This window comes from Musca domestica, unplaced genomic scaffold (genome assembly GCF_030504385.1).
Source record: "Musca domestica strain aabys unplaced genomic scaffold, Musca_domestica.polishedcontigs.V.1.1 526, whole genome shotgun sequence".
Lineage (NCBI taxonomy): Eukaryota > Metazoa > Arthropoda > Insecta > Diptera > Muscidae > Musca > Musca domestica.
Genome location: NW_026712352.1, coordinates 73022 through 85998, shown reverse-complemented (window position 1 = coordinate 85998; position 12977 = coordinate 73022). Strand labels below are relative to the sequence as shown.

The 12977-nt window shown below is 27.7% G+C and overlaps 1 long non-coding RNA gene across 1 annotated transcript in view; it reads left to right on the top strand.

Annotated features, from left to right (window-relative positions):
- The window catches only part of LOC131805384 (uncharacterized), an 85312-nt gene extending 72632 nt beyond the window's left edge, over positions 1 to 12680 (top strand). The window contains exon 3 of the long non-coding RNA XR_009343667.1: positions 12425 to 12680. This is a non-coding gene — a long non-coding RNA (uncharacterized LOC131805384). The remainder of the gene's footprint in view (positions 1 to 12424) is intronic.
- The last annotated feature ends 297 nt before the right edge of the window (positions 12681 to 12977 follow it).

Here is a 12977-nt window from a genome sequence, read left to right as displayed (position 1 = left end):
ATTTTATCCATCCCTGGTTAATTTGAATTTTAAGGATTTTATTTCCATGGCATTTGAATTCTGTAATAAAAAATTCAACTCCATTATGGATATATTTTCAGATAAATTTGTTTTTTTTTAATAAAAAAAAATCCAACCCTGCAATTTCCGATACCGATTAGAAGAATCTATATTTTTTTCTTTTCAAACTTGTTTGATTATTTTACATCCATCCCTGAATTATGGGAATAAAAGGAAAATAAAAATATTATCTTTTTTTAAATTAATTTTCCATCCCTGATTTGGATTTTGAATTGTTTATCCATCCCTGGATGTGTGAACTTTTGTCAAGAAATCCATTCTTGGGGAATAACAATTTATTCGTGGAAAACGTATAATTGTGTTTTTCACTATTTTTTGGAGTCTAAAATTAATTTCTACAAAGAAAAATCCATCCCTGAAGCCTTGCAAAACTTGCATCCATAGACTTGATTAATTATCTTTTGGAAATTTCGGAAAAGTCTTCAAAAATTGTATTTTCCCGTTTAACTAGCCAATTTCTGAGAATTTAGTTTGCAGAGAAAAACTACCCTTATAGATATTTGTCATCCATCCCTGGGCTATGTGATAGTTTTGGAAATAATAGAAGGAAGAGGAAAAGTAAATCTAATCTAAAAAAATATTTAAAAAATCATTCCTAGATTATTCAATTTTTTATCCATCTCTGGTTCAATATCCCATTTTTAACCTCCCGGGTCTGGGAAAAAAGGCCAATTGCTGAGAATTTAGTTTGCAGAGAAAAACTACCCTTAGAATCATAGTTATTTGTTATCCATCCCTGGGCTATGTAATAGTTTTGGAAATAATAGCAGGAAGAGGAAAAGTAAATCTTAAAAAAAATATTTAAAAAATCATCCCCAGAGTATTTAATTTTTTATCCATCTCGGGTTCAATATCCCAATTTTTTACCTCCCGGGGTCTGAGAAAAAACCCATATTTGGGTCTAAAACTCCATCCCTGAGTTATAGAAATTAGTTCTAAATCCAAATCTAGCACGGTATTTACTGATTTTTTGGAATTTTGGAAGTTTGGAATTTTTTCTGGATAGTAAATCCCATCCCTGGTATATTATTATTTCTTTTTAGGACTCTGCAAATAATTTTAAGTTTTCAAAAAATTATATATTTCTTTTGTATAGCTAATTCTTGATAACGAAGTGGGTAGAAAAACACATCCCCCAATTTCCGATTTTTTCACCCATCCCTGGCTTATGTAAAAATGCATTTCGGAATTTGAAAAAAAAATGTCTTATAAAATAAAGATTCAATTCTAAAACTCACAAGATTGTCTGGAGAACTTTTTTTGTGGATAAAAATTCCATCCCTGGTGTCTACCAATAAGATCCAAGGGTCCTAACAAAAAATTACAAACATAATATTTCCGTTTTTGTTTATGGCAAAGCAGAAATTTTTTGTGAATTATATTTGAAGGAAAAATTTTTACCCAGAATCTTTGATTGTTTATCCATCCCTGGTTAATGTGTTTAAGAATATTTCCTATAAAAACCCATCCCAGAGGAATATAATTTATTTCTTAACTAAAAAATACAGTCTATAACTACTGATGTTTTCTTAAATTTGTGATATTTTCTGGCTAAAAATCCATCCCTGGTGCCTTAAAATTAAATTCTGAAAAAAAAAAAAATTTGAGAAAAACTCTAAAACTTATATTTTCTTTTTTTATCTATTGGCCAAGGAAGGATTTATACCAGGAATCTTTGATTATTTATCCATCCCTGGTTGACATATTTGCGAATTGTTCGTATAGAAACCCTTCCCAGAAGCATACAATTCTTTTCTTAAAAAAAATGTTTTCTTAAATCTTTTTTTGTATAAAAAATCCATCTCTGGTGTCTTTAAATTGTATTCTGAAAATCTTAAGAAAAAACTCCAAAACTTGTATGTGACCAAGGGAGTTTATATTTAATCCATCCCTGGCCCAAATTTGGGTCTGAGATTTTTTTGTTCAAAAATCCATACCTAAAGCCTACTAATTTATTTGAAATTATTTTCTTTTTTCAAAAGTTCTGAATTTATTTTCTCTGGATAAAAACAAAAATCCATCCCTGGTGTCTTGATACTGATTTTAAAAACTCTGCAAAATGTTGCGGGGGATAACGGCGAAAATGGCTCAAAAATACATTTTTTCAAAATACAATTTTCTGAAAATTTCAAATCTCCAGCTTTGTTAATCCATCCCTGGTCTAAGTGGAAAAAGTTCAACGAAAAGGTTCAAATTTGGGGTCTAAGAAATCTTTTCCCAAAAATAATCTATTCCACTTTGGCATTATGGACTTCTAACTGGAGTTCAAGAATTCCTTCTGTGAAGAAAATATCCATCCCTGGGCCTTAAAATTAGATCTATGAAATTCATGTTCCCAGGAATTTGAGCAAGCTTTCGAAATGATATTTTTGCAGAATTTAGAAAAAATTACACCAGAATCTCCGATCATCCATCCCTGCTCTAGCATGAAAAAAGAACATGTTTTTGGGTCTATGATCCTCAAAAAAAATTCTCCAGGTCCTCAAACCCCAAAAATATGTTTTTTTTTCCACACAAGAATATGATATAAGCCAGGGATGGGTGAAGACAAAATTTGGAAATTATGGTGATATTTCCAGGATTTTTTTTAAATTTAGGTAATTGATGGAGAAAATATAATTTCTGGAAAATTTCGCTCTCAAAGCTCTCAATTTGGAAGGGCTCCGTTTCAAAAGTATCAGCAACAATAGTTAACTGGCAGGCACGTTTGTGAACAATTATGGCAATACCTTTTGTTAATTTTGTTTCAACAGCAATAAATAATTTTGCAACAAAAATAACAACAACAACATTTTTTACAAAAAAAAAAAAAAAAAAAAAAAAAACAGACTTGGAAGTGCATTTAATTAAGATTTTTACAGATAAACCACTGAATGCCAGAGACGAACAATTCACTATGGCCAGACGTCAATTGGCCGGACGTTAACAACATTTATGGCTAGATGTGGTTGTTGTAACAACAACAACTAGAAAAATTTTCATCATCATTATGAGGATGCTGAAGGGAGAAATTGTTTTGTTGTCTGCCCACATTTGGTCGTGTGGCAGGGGGGAACAAACAAGACTTAAGTTGTATTGCAACCTAAACAGGCTTTGCAGTTTTTATTTTTTCCAGAGATTGTAAAATTTTTTTGTTGTTTTTTTTTTGCTGCTGTTGGACCCAGTAAGACCTTGTCAAGGCTGTGTTTGAGAAAACAAAAGATTCATCAGTTCACCAACAAGGCATAGGGATAACAAGTTTTCGTAGAAAAATTTATCCGGATTACTAATTTCTATAGCAATTTTTATTCGGATAACGGTTTTCAATAGAAACTTTTATCCGGATAACGGCTTTCTATGGAAAATGTTCTGCGGACAATGGTTTTCTATAGAAAACATTATCCGGATAACGGTTTTCTATAGAAAATTGTATCCGAATATCGGTTTTATATAGAAAATTTTATCCGGATTATGTTTTCTATAGAAAACTTTATCCGTATATCGGGTTTCTATAAAAAAACTTTATCCGGATAACGGTTTTCTATAGAAAATTGTATCCGGATAACGGTTTTCAATAGAAAATTGTATCCGGATAACGGTTTTCTATAGAAAATTGTATCCGGATAACGGTTTTCTATAGAAAATCTTATCCGGATAACGTTTTTCTATAAAAAAAAACCTTTATCCGGATAACGGTTTTCTATAGAAAATTTTATTCGTGTCACGGTTTTCTATAGAAAAATGTATCCGGATAGCGGGTTTCTATAGAAAATTTTATCCAAATAACGAGTTTCTATAGAAAATTTTATCCGAATAACGGGTTTTTATAACGGTTTTCTATAGAAAAATAAACCGGGTAACGGTTTTCTAAAGAAAACTTTATCCGGATAAAGGTTTTCTATAGAAAATGTTATCCGGATAAAGGGTTTCTATAGAAAATGTTATCCGGATAACGGTTTTCTATAGAAAATTTTATCCGAATAACGGTTTTCTATAGAAAATTTTATCCGAATAACGGTTTTCTATAGAAAATGTTATCCGGACAACGGTTTTCTATAGAAAACTTTATCCGGATAAAGGGTTTCTATAGGAAATGTTTTCTATAGAAAACTTTATCCGGATAACGGTTTTCTATAGAAAACTTTATCCGGACAACGGTTTTCTATAGAAAACTTCGTCCGGATAACGGTTTTCTACATAAAATTTTATCCGGATAACGGTTTTCTATAGAAAACTTTATCCGGATAACGGTTTTCAGTAGAAAACTTTAACCAGATAACGGTTTTTTATAGAAAATTTTATCCGGATAACGGTTTTCTATAGAAAACTTTATCCGGATAACGGTTTTCTATAGAAAATTTTATCCGGATAACATTTTCTATAGAAAGCCTTTATCCAGATAACTTTTTCTATAGAAAACCTTTATCTGGATAAAAAAAAACCCTGATAACGGTTTTCTATGGAAAACTTTATCCGGATAACGGTTTTCTATAGAAAATTTTATCCGGACAACGGTTTTCTATAGAAGATTTTATCCGGATAACGGGTTTTTATAGAAAACTTTACCCGGATAACGGTTTTCTGTGGAAAATTTTATCCGGATAACGGCTTTCTATTGAAAATTTTATCCGGAATACGAATTTCTTCAAAAAATTTTGTCCAAATAACGGGTTTCTGTAGAAAATTTTATCCGGATAACGGTTTTCTATAGAAAATGTTATCCGGATAACGGTTTTCTATAGAAAATATTTTCCGGATAACGGTTTTCTATAGGAAATGTTATCCGGATAACGGTTTTCTATAGGAAACTTTATCCGAATAACGGTTCTCTATAGAAAATGTTATCCGGATAACGGTTCTCTATAGAAAAAGTTATCCGGATAACGGTTATCTATAGAATATATTATCCGGATAACGGTTTTCTATTGAAAATTTTATCCGGATAACGATTTTCTATTGAAAACTTTATCCGAATAACGGTTTTCTATAGAAAACTTTATCCGGACAAAGGTTTTCTATAGAAAATTTCACCCTGATAACGGTTTTATTTAGAAAACTTTATCCGGTTAACGGTTTTCTATAGAAAACTTTATCCGGATAACGGTTCTCTATAGAAAATTTTATCCGAATAACGGTATTTTATAGAAAATTTTATCCGAATAACGGTTTTTTATAGAAAACTTCGTCCGAATAACGGCTTTCTATAGAAAATGTTATCCGGATAACGTTTTTCTATGGAAAATTTAACCTGATAACGGTTTTCTATAGAAAATTTTATCCGTATAACGGTTTTCTATAGAAAATTTTATCCGAATAACGGGTTTCTATAGAAAATGTTATCCTAACAACGGTTTTCCATAGAAAACTTTATCCGGACAACGGTTTTCCATAGAAAACTTTATCCGGACAACGGTTTTCTATAGAAAAATTTTCCCTGATAACGGTTTTCTATAGAAAACTTTTTCCGGATAACGGTTTTCTATTATTTCCTTCAGAAAATTTTGAATTTTATCCGGATATTTTTTCTTTCACCAAAACATTTATCCGTTAAAAATTAACGCTGAGCAAATCAGCTCTAGCTTAGAAAAATTCCATAAAAAACCTAGCAAAACACCTGCACGTAAACCTTCCCCATACCGATGTTGTTGTTTCCGCGCTGTTCATACATTCACACTCACTTCAGGGCCTTTTATGTATTTGTTGTTGTTGTTGCTGCTGTTGTTTAGGTGCTGAAGCGTTTAGCTCAACCACGCATAAAATTCTAAATCTATTCTCTGGTAGTTGCATGCCAGCGATTTCAATGTCGTCGTTCCTGTTGTTTGGCAACGGCTAACTATGGCTCATTTACTAAGCTTCTAAGTATTGTGATTATTTTCATCATTTCTATGATCATCGACATTGGGAACTTCATTATGATCATCATCATCATCGGGGTAATTGTTTGTCAGGGTTGGGATGTGATACTGTGTAAATAAAGAGAAAACATTTTTCTTAGGGAAAAAAATCGCCCACCCCAGGGAGGACCTCCTTTTCCATAGGAAAAAAAATGGGCGACCCCTGTGAATATATTTTTTCCATAGGAAAAAAATCAGCCTTGCTCATTTTCGCTCGTAAAAGGTTTTTTTTATATTTTTATAATGAGAACATTAAATAAAGTATTGTACATTCAATTCGCTATGAATTTCAATTTAAAAAAAATCTTTTGAAAAATATTGAAAAATGTGATTAATTTTATAAAGACCGGGACTTTTCAACCCTGCTCCTTTTTCTTGAAAACTGATGTTTGTTTTTTTTTTTTTTTTTTTTTTTTTTTGATGATGGGAACATTTTATAAAGTATTTCAGATTTAATTTGCTATGAATTTTAATTTAAAAAATCTTTTAAAAAAATATTAAAAAATGCCATTATCTCTTATAAAGACCGGGACTTTTCAGCCCCGCTCAGTTTTCCTCGAAAACGGAATTTTTTTATATCTTGGTAATGCGAACATTATATAATTAAAAAAAATTGTTTAAAAAAATATTGAAAATTTTCATAATATTTTGTAAAGACTGGGACTTTTCAGCCCCGTTCATTTTTGCTCGTAAAAGGACTTTTTTCATATTTTTGACACAGGAAACATTTTCTAAGGTATTTCAAAATTAATGAGCTATGAATTTCAATTTTAAAAAAGATATTGAAAATTTTCATAAATTTTTATTAAGACCGGAACTTTTCAGCCCTGCTCTTTTTTCTTGAAAACCGATTTTTTAATATTATTGGTAATTCAAAAATTTTATGAACTAGTTTGCATTCCATTCGCTATAATTTTTAATTTAAAAAAATCTTTTAAAAAAATATTGACAAATTTCATTAATTTTTATTAAGACCGGGACTTTCAGCCCTGCTTAGTTAACCTCAAAAAAAAACTTTTTTCTATATTTTGGTAATTCAAAAATTTTTTGAAGTATTTTAGATTCAATTCGCTATGATTTTTAATTAAAAAAAATCTTTTAAAAAAATATTGACAAATTTCATCAATTTTTATTAAGACCGGGACTTTTCAGCCCTGCTCCTTTTTCTTGAAAACTGTTTTTTTTTAATTTTTTTGGTAATGAAAATATTTTATAAAGTATTTCAAATTTAATTCGCTATGAATTTTAATTAAAAAAAAAAAAAAATAAAAAAATATTGAAAAATTTCATCAACTTTTATAAAGACCGAAACTTTTCAGCCCTGCCTATTTTTACTCGTAAACGGATTTTTTTTTTATATTTTCTATGGTCTCATTATAGAAAATATAAAAAAAAATTTATAAGCTAGTTTACATTTAAGTCGCTATGAATATCAATTTTAAAAAAATGTTGGAAATTTTAATCAATTTTTATAAAGACCGGAACTTTTCAGCCCTTTCTATTTTTGCTCTTAAAAGGAATTTTTTATATTCTTGATAATGGAAACATTTTATAAATTATTTCACAATTAATTCGCTATGAATTTCAATTTAAAAAAAAAGATATTGAAAAATTTCATCGAATTTTATAAAGACCGGGACTTTTCAGCCCTCTTAACTTTTTCTCGTAAAATGATTTTTTTATTTTTTATAATGGGAACATTTTATAAATTATTTCACATTTAATTTGCTATGAATTTCAATTTAAAAAATATATTGAAAAAAAAATGTTTAAAAATTTCATCAATTTTTTTAAAGACCGTAACTTTTCAGCCCTGCTTATTTTTACTCGTAAACTGATTTTTTAATATTTTTGGTAATTCAAAAATTTTATGAAGTATTTTGCATTCAATTCGCTATGATTTTTAATTAAAAAAAATCTTTTAAAAAAATATTGACAATTTTCATTATTTTTATTAAAACCGGGACATTTCAGGCCTGCTCCTTTTTTTTTGAAAACTGATTTTTTTAATTTTTTGGTAATAGGAAAATTTTATAAAGTATTTCAGATTTTATTCGCTACGAATTTGAATAAAAAAATTTAAAAAAAAATCAATTAAGAAAAACTTTTAAAAAAATATTGAAAAATGTCATGAATTTTTGTAAAGACCGGGACTTTTCAGCCCTTAAATTTTTGCTCGTAAAATATTTTTTATATTCTTGAAACATTTTATAAAGTATTTCACAATTAATTCGCTATGAATTTCAATTTTAAAAAAGATGTTGAAAATTTTCATCAATTTTTTTAAAGGCCAGGACTTTTCAGCCCTGCTCCTTTTAATTGAAAACTAATTTTTTTAATTTGTTGGTAATAAGAACATTTTATAAAGTATATCAGATTTAATTCGTTATGATTTTTAAATAAAAAAAATTAAAAAAAAAAATATTGACAAATTTCATTAATTTTTATTAAGACCGAAACTTTTCAGCCCTGCTAATTTTTACTCATAAAAGGATTTTTTTTATATTTTCTATAATGAGACCATTTAATACGGTAGTTTACATTTCATTCGTTATGAATTTCAATTTTAAAAAAGATGTTGAAAATTTTCATCAATTTTTATTAAGACCGGGACTTTTCAGCCCTGCTCCTTTTTCTTGTTAACTGAGTTTTCTAAATTTTTTGATAATGAGAACATTTTATAAAGTATTTTACATTTAATTTGCTATGAATTTTAATAAAAAAAAAATATTTTTAAAAAAAATATTGAAAACATTACATAAATTTTTGTAAAGACCGGGACTTTTCAGCTCTTTTCATTTTTGCTCGTAAATGGAATTTTTTTATATTTTTGATAATGGAAACATTTTATAAAGTATTTCACTATTAATTCGCTATGAATTTCAATTTAAAAAAAATATATATAAAAAAAAATACTGGAAAATATCATCAATTTTTAAAAAGACCGGGACTTTTCAGCCTTGTTCATTTTCGCTCGTAAATAGAATTTTTTTTTATATTTTTGGTAATTCAAAAATTTTATGAAGTATTTTGCATTCAATTCGCTATGAATTTCAATTTTAAAATAATATTGGAAATTTTCATCAACTTTTATAAAGACCGGGACTTTTCAGCCCTGCTCAGTTTTCCTCGAAAACGAAATTTTTTATATTTTCTATGATGAGACCATTTTATAAGGTAGTTTATATTTAAGTCGCTATGAATTTCAATTTTAAAAAAGATATTGAAAAATTTCATATATTTTTGTAAAGACCGGGACTTTTCAGGCCTGTTCATTTTTGCTCGTAAATGGACTTTTTTCATATTTTTGATATTGGAAACATTTTATAAAAATATATATATAAAAAATACTGAAAAATATCAACTTTTATAAAGACCGGGACTTTTCAGCCCTGCTAATTTTTCTCGTAAATAGAGTTTATTTTACATTTTTGGTAATTCAAAAATTTTATGAAGTATTTTGTCTTCAATTTGCTATGAGTTTTAATTAAAAAAAATCTTTTTAAAAAATATTGACAAATTTCATCAATTTTTATTAAAATCAATTTTTCAGCCCTGCTCAGTTTTCTTTGAAAACGGAATTTTTTATACTTTTGGTAATGCGAACATTTTATAAAGTAGTTTACATTTAATTTGGTATGAATTTTAATTAAAAAAATCTTTTAAAAAAATATTGAAAAATGTCATTATCTCTAATAAAGACCGGAACTTTTCAGCCCTGCTCCCTTTTCTTGAAAACTGATTTTTTTAACTTTCTGGTCATGGGAAGATTTTATAAAGTATTTCAGATTTTATTCGCTATGAATTTTAATAAAAAAAAAATTTTTTAAAAATATTGACAAATTTCATCAATTTTTATTAAGACTGGAACTTTTCAGCCCTGTTTTCTATAATGAAACCATGTTATTCTATAATGAAACCATTTTAAATTTCATTCGTATTATTATTATTTATTTATTATTTTTCTTGTAAACTGATTTTTTTTATATTTTCTATAATGAAACCATTTTATTCTATAATGAAACCATTTTAAATTTCATTCGTTATAAATTTCAATTTTAAAAAAATATTGGAAATTTTCATCAACTTTATAAAGACCGGAACTTTTCAGCCCTGCTTATTTTCGATCTTAAAAGAATTTTTTTATATTTTTTTATGGAGAGAACATTTAATAAAGTATTGTACATTCATTTCGCTTTGATTTTTTATTAAAAAAAAGTCTTTTGAAAAAATATTGAAAAAATTCATCAATTTTTTTGTAAAGACCGGGACTTTTCAGCCCTCTTCATTTTTGCTCGTAAATGGATTTTTTTATATTTTTGATAATGGAAACGTTTTAAAAAGTATTTCACAATTAATTCGTTATGAATTTCAAGTTTAAAAAAAGATATTGAAAAATGTCAGCAATTTTTATAAAGTAGAGTTTTATTTATATTTTTGGTAATTCAACAATCTTATTTTGCAACCAATTCGTTATGATTTTAAATTAAAAAAAATTGTAAAAAAATATTGAAAAATTTCTTCAACTTTTATAAAGACCGGGACTTTTCAGCCCTGTTTTCTATAATGAAACCATGTTATTCTATAATGAAACCATTTTAAATTTCATTCGTTATGAATTTCAATTTTAAAAAAATATTGGAAATTTTCATCAACTTTTATAAAGACCGAAACTTTTCAGCCCTGCTAAGTTTTGCTCGTAAACGGATTTTTTTATATTTTCTATAATGCCACCATTTTATAAGGTAATTTACATTTAAGTCGCTATGAATTTCAATTTTAAAAAAGATATTGAAAAATGTCATAAACTTTTATAAAGACCGGGACTTTTCAGCCCTGCTACTTTTTCTTGTAAAATAATTTTTATATTTTTTTTTTAAATGGGAAAATTTTTAATGAATTATTTCACATTTAATTTGCTATGAATTTCAAATTTAAAAAACATATTGGAAAAATATTTAAAAATGTCATCAATTTTTTTAAAGACCGGGACTTTTCAGCCCTGCTTGTTTTTTCTCGTAAAAGGATTTTTTTTATATTTTCTATAATGAGACCATTTTAAAGGTAGTTTACATTTAAGTCGCTATGAATTTCAATTTAAAAAAATATATTGAAAAATTTCATCAATTTTTATTAAGACCGGAACTTTTTAGCCCTGCTCCTTTTTCTTGAAAACTGATTTTTTTTTTAATTTTTTGGTCATGGGAAGATTTTATAAAGTATTTCAGATTTTAGTCGCTATGAATTTTAATAAAAAAAAAAAATTAAAAAAAAAAAAATTTAAAATTTCTCCAATTTTTATAAAGACCGGGACTTTTCAGCCCTGCCTGCTTTTTTTTAGAAAACGGATTTTTTTAAATTTTCTATAATGCCACCATTTTATATGGTACTTTACATTTAATTCGCTATGAATATTAATTTAAATAAAGTATTGTAAAAAATATTGAAAAGCCCGGGACTTTTCAGCCCTTTTTAATATTGCTCATTATTGGAAAATTGTAATATTTTATGGAATGGAATTTCCTAAGAAAATATTTCAAGTGCATAAAAATTGTATTTCTGTCATTAGTTACTGCAGATTATTGAAAATCGCAATCCTAGTTACCCAAGTCGTCGTGCTCCGTAGCCTCGATCATGTGATGTGACTATCCATATCTTCCCAATTGATCACTTCCCATATGTCAGGGAGTACTTGATTTAATAATCTGCAATGCAATCAGCAGTTGCCAGCAAGTGCCACACGTCCTTCCACCCGATCTTCCGTATTTATAGCTGTCATAAATTTATAGACATTATTTTGTTAAATCCCATATTCCAATCACAGTTGGCGTTATGTTAATTCTCCTTTGGTTAAGTCATCAGCTGTCTGTGTGTCATGTCAAAGTCACATCCACAAAAGTTGAATAACAAAAAAAAAAAAAAATAAAATAAAAAAAATAAAAATAAAAAAAAAAATCCCAAACAAAAAAAAAAATGTGTCCAGTCATTGCCCAGCCACAAGGAGCATTGTTGGGGCCATTAAAAAAATCATAACTTCTTGTTTTTTTTGTCTTTTGTAGGTTATGTGCCAGAAATGAAATAATCCGCTTAATATAATAATCGCCAGTGTGATCTATGTGCAGCAAGTGCAAAATGTGTCGAACAAAATGTTTGAGATATCTGAAACAAAAAAAAATTGTTTAAATTCATGTCAAGTAATGAGGAGGGCATTAATACCCCTTTCCCCTCCCCACCCCTCTTTATTCCAAAAAATTGAGTGATTGTTTTTTATTGCCGGCTGCTGTTTGGAATTGCCAATATTTTTGTTGTTCGATAATATTTGGGTTTTTTAAAACGCAAAAAATTGAAAAAACCAGATTGGAATTTTAACGACTTTTTAGGGATTTGTTTTCAATTTTTTTTTTCTCTCCAATAAAGCTCTTTACAAATTCAATGAATTATTTTTCCATTTTTTGTTTTTTTCTTTACAGATTTTTATTATAAGAAACGAACGTGTTACTAGAGACGCAGAAGATATAAATCGTTAACTGGTTTTTAAACGGTAAGTGGCAAATTAGAACCTTGGGGAAAAATTTTTTGAAAAGACCTAGACTTTTCAGCCCTGCTCATTTTTGCTTGGATGTGGAAAAATTTTATATTTTTGAAGAGGCGGAAATACTACCATGTATTCTCGGATTAGTTTTCAATATTTTAACTCATATTGAAGAAAAATATATTTTTTTCACTAAGACCGGGACTTTTCAGCCCTCTTCTATTTTGCTCACAAATGAAAAAAAAATTAATTTTGTATTTAACAGGAGTAATTGAGAAATTATTTTTTTTTCAAAAAAAAAAAAAAAAAAAAATTTTTTAAAAAAAAATTTTTTTTCAAAGACCGGGACTTTTCAGCCCTGTTATTTTTTGCTCGGATTTGAAAATTTTTTATATTTTTGGTAATGGGAGCATTTTAAAAATTATATTAAATTTAATACTGTCTATTAATAAACAAATATTTTTAAATTAAAACCAGTAAAGAAAGTCTTA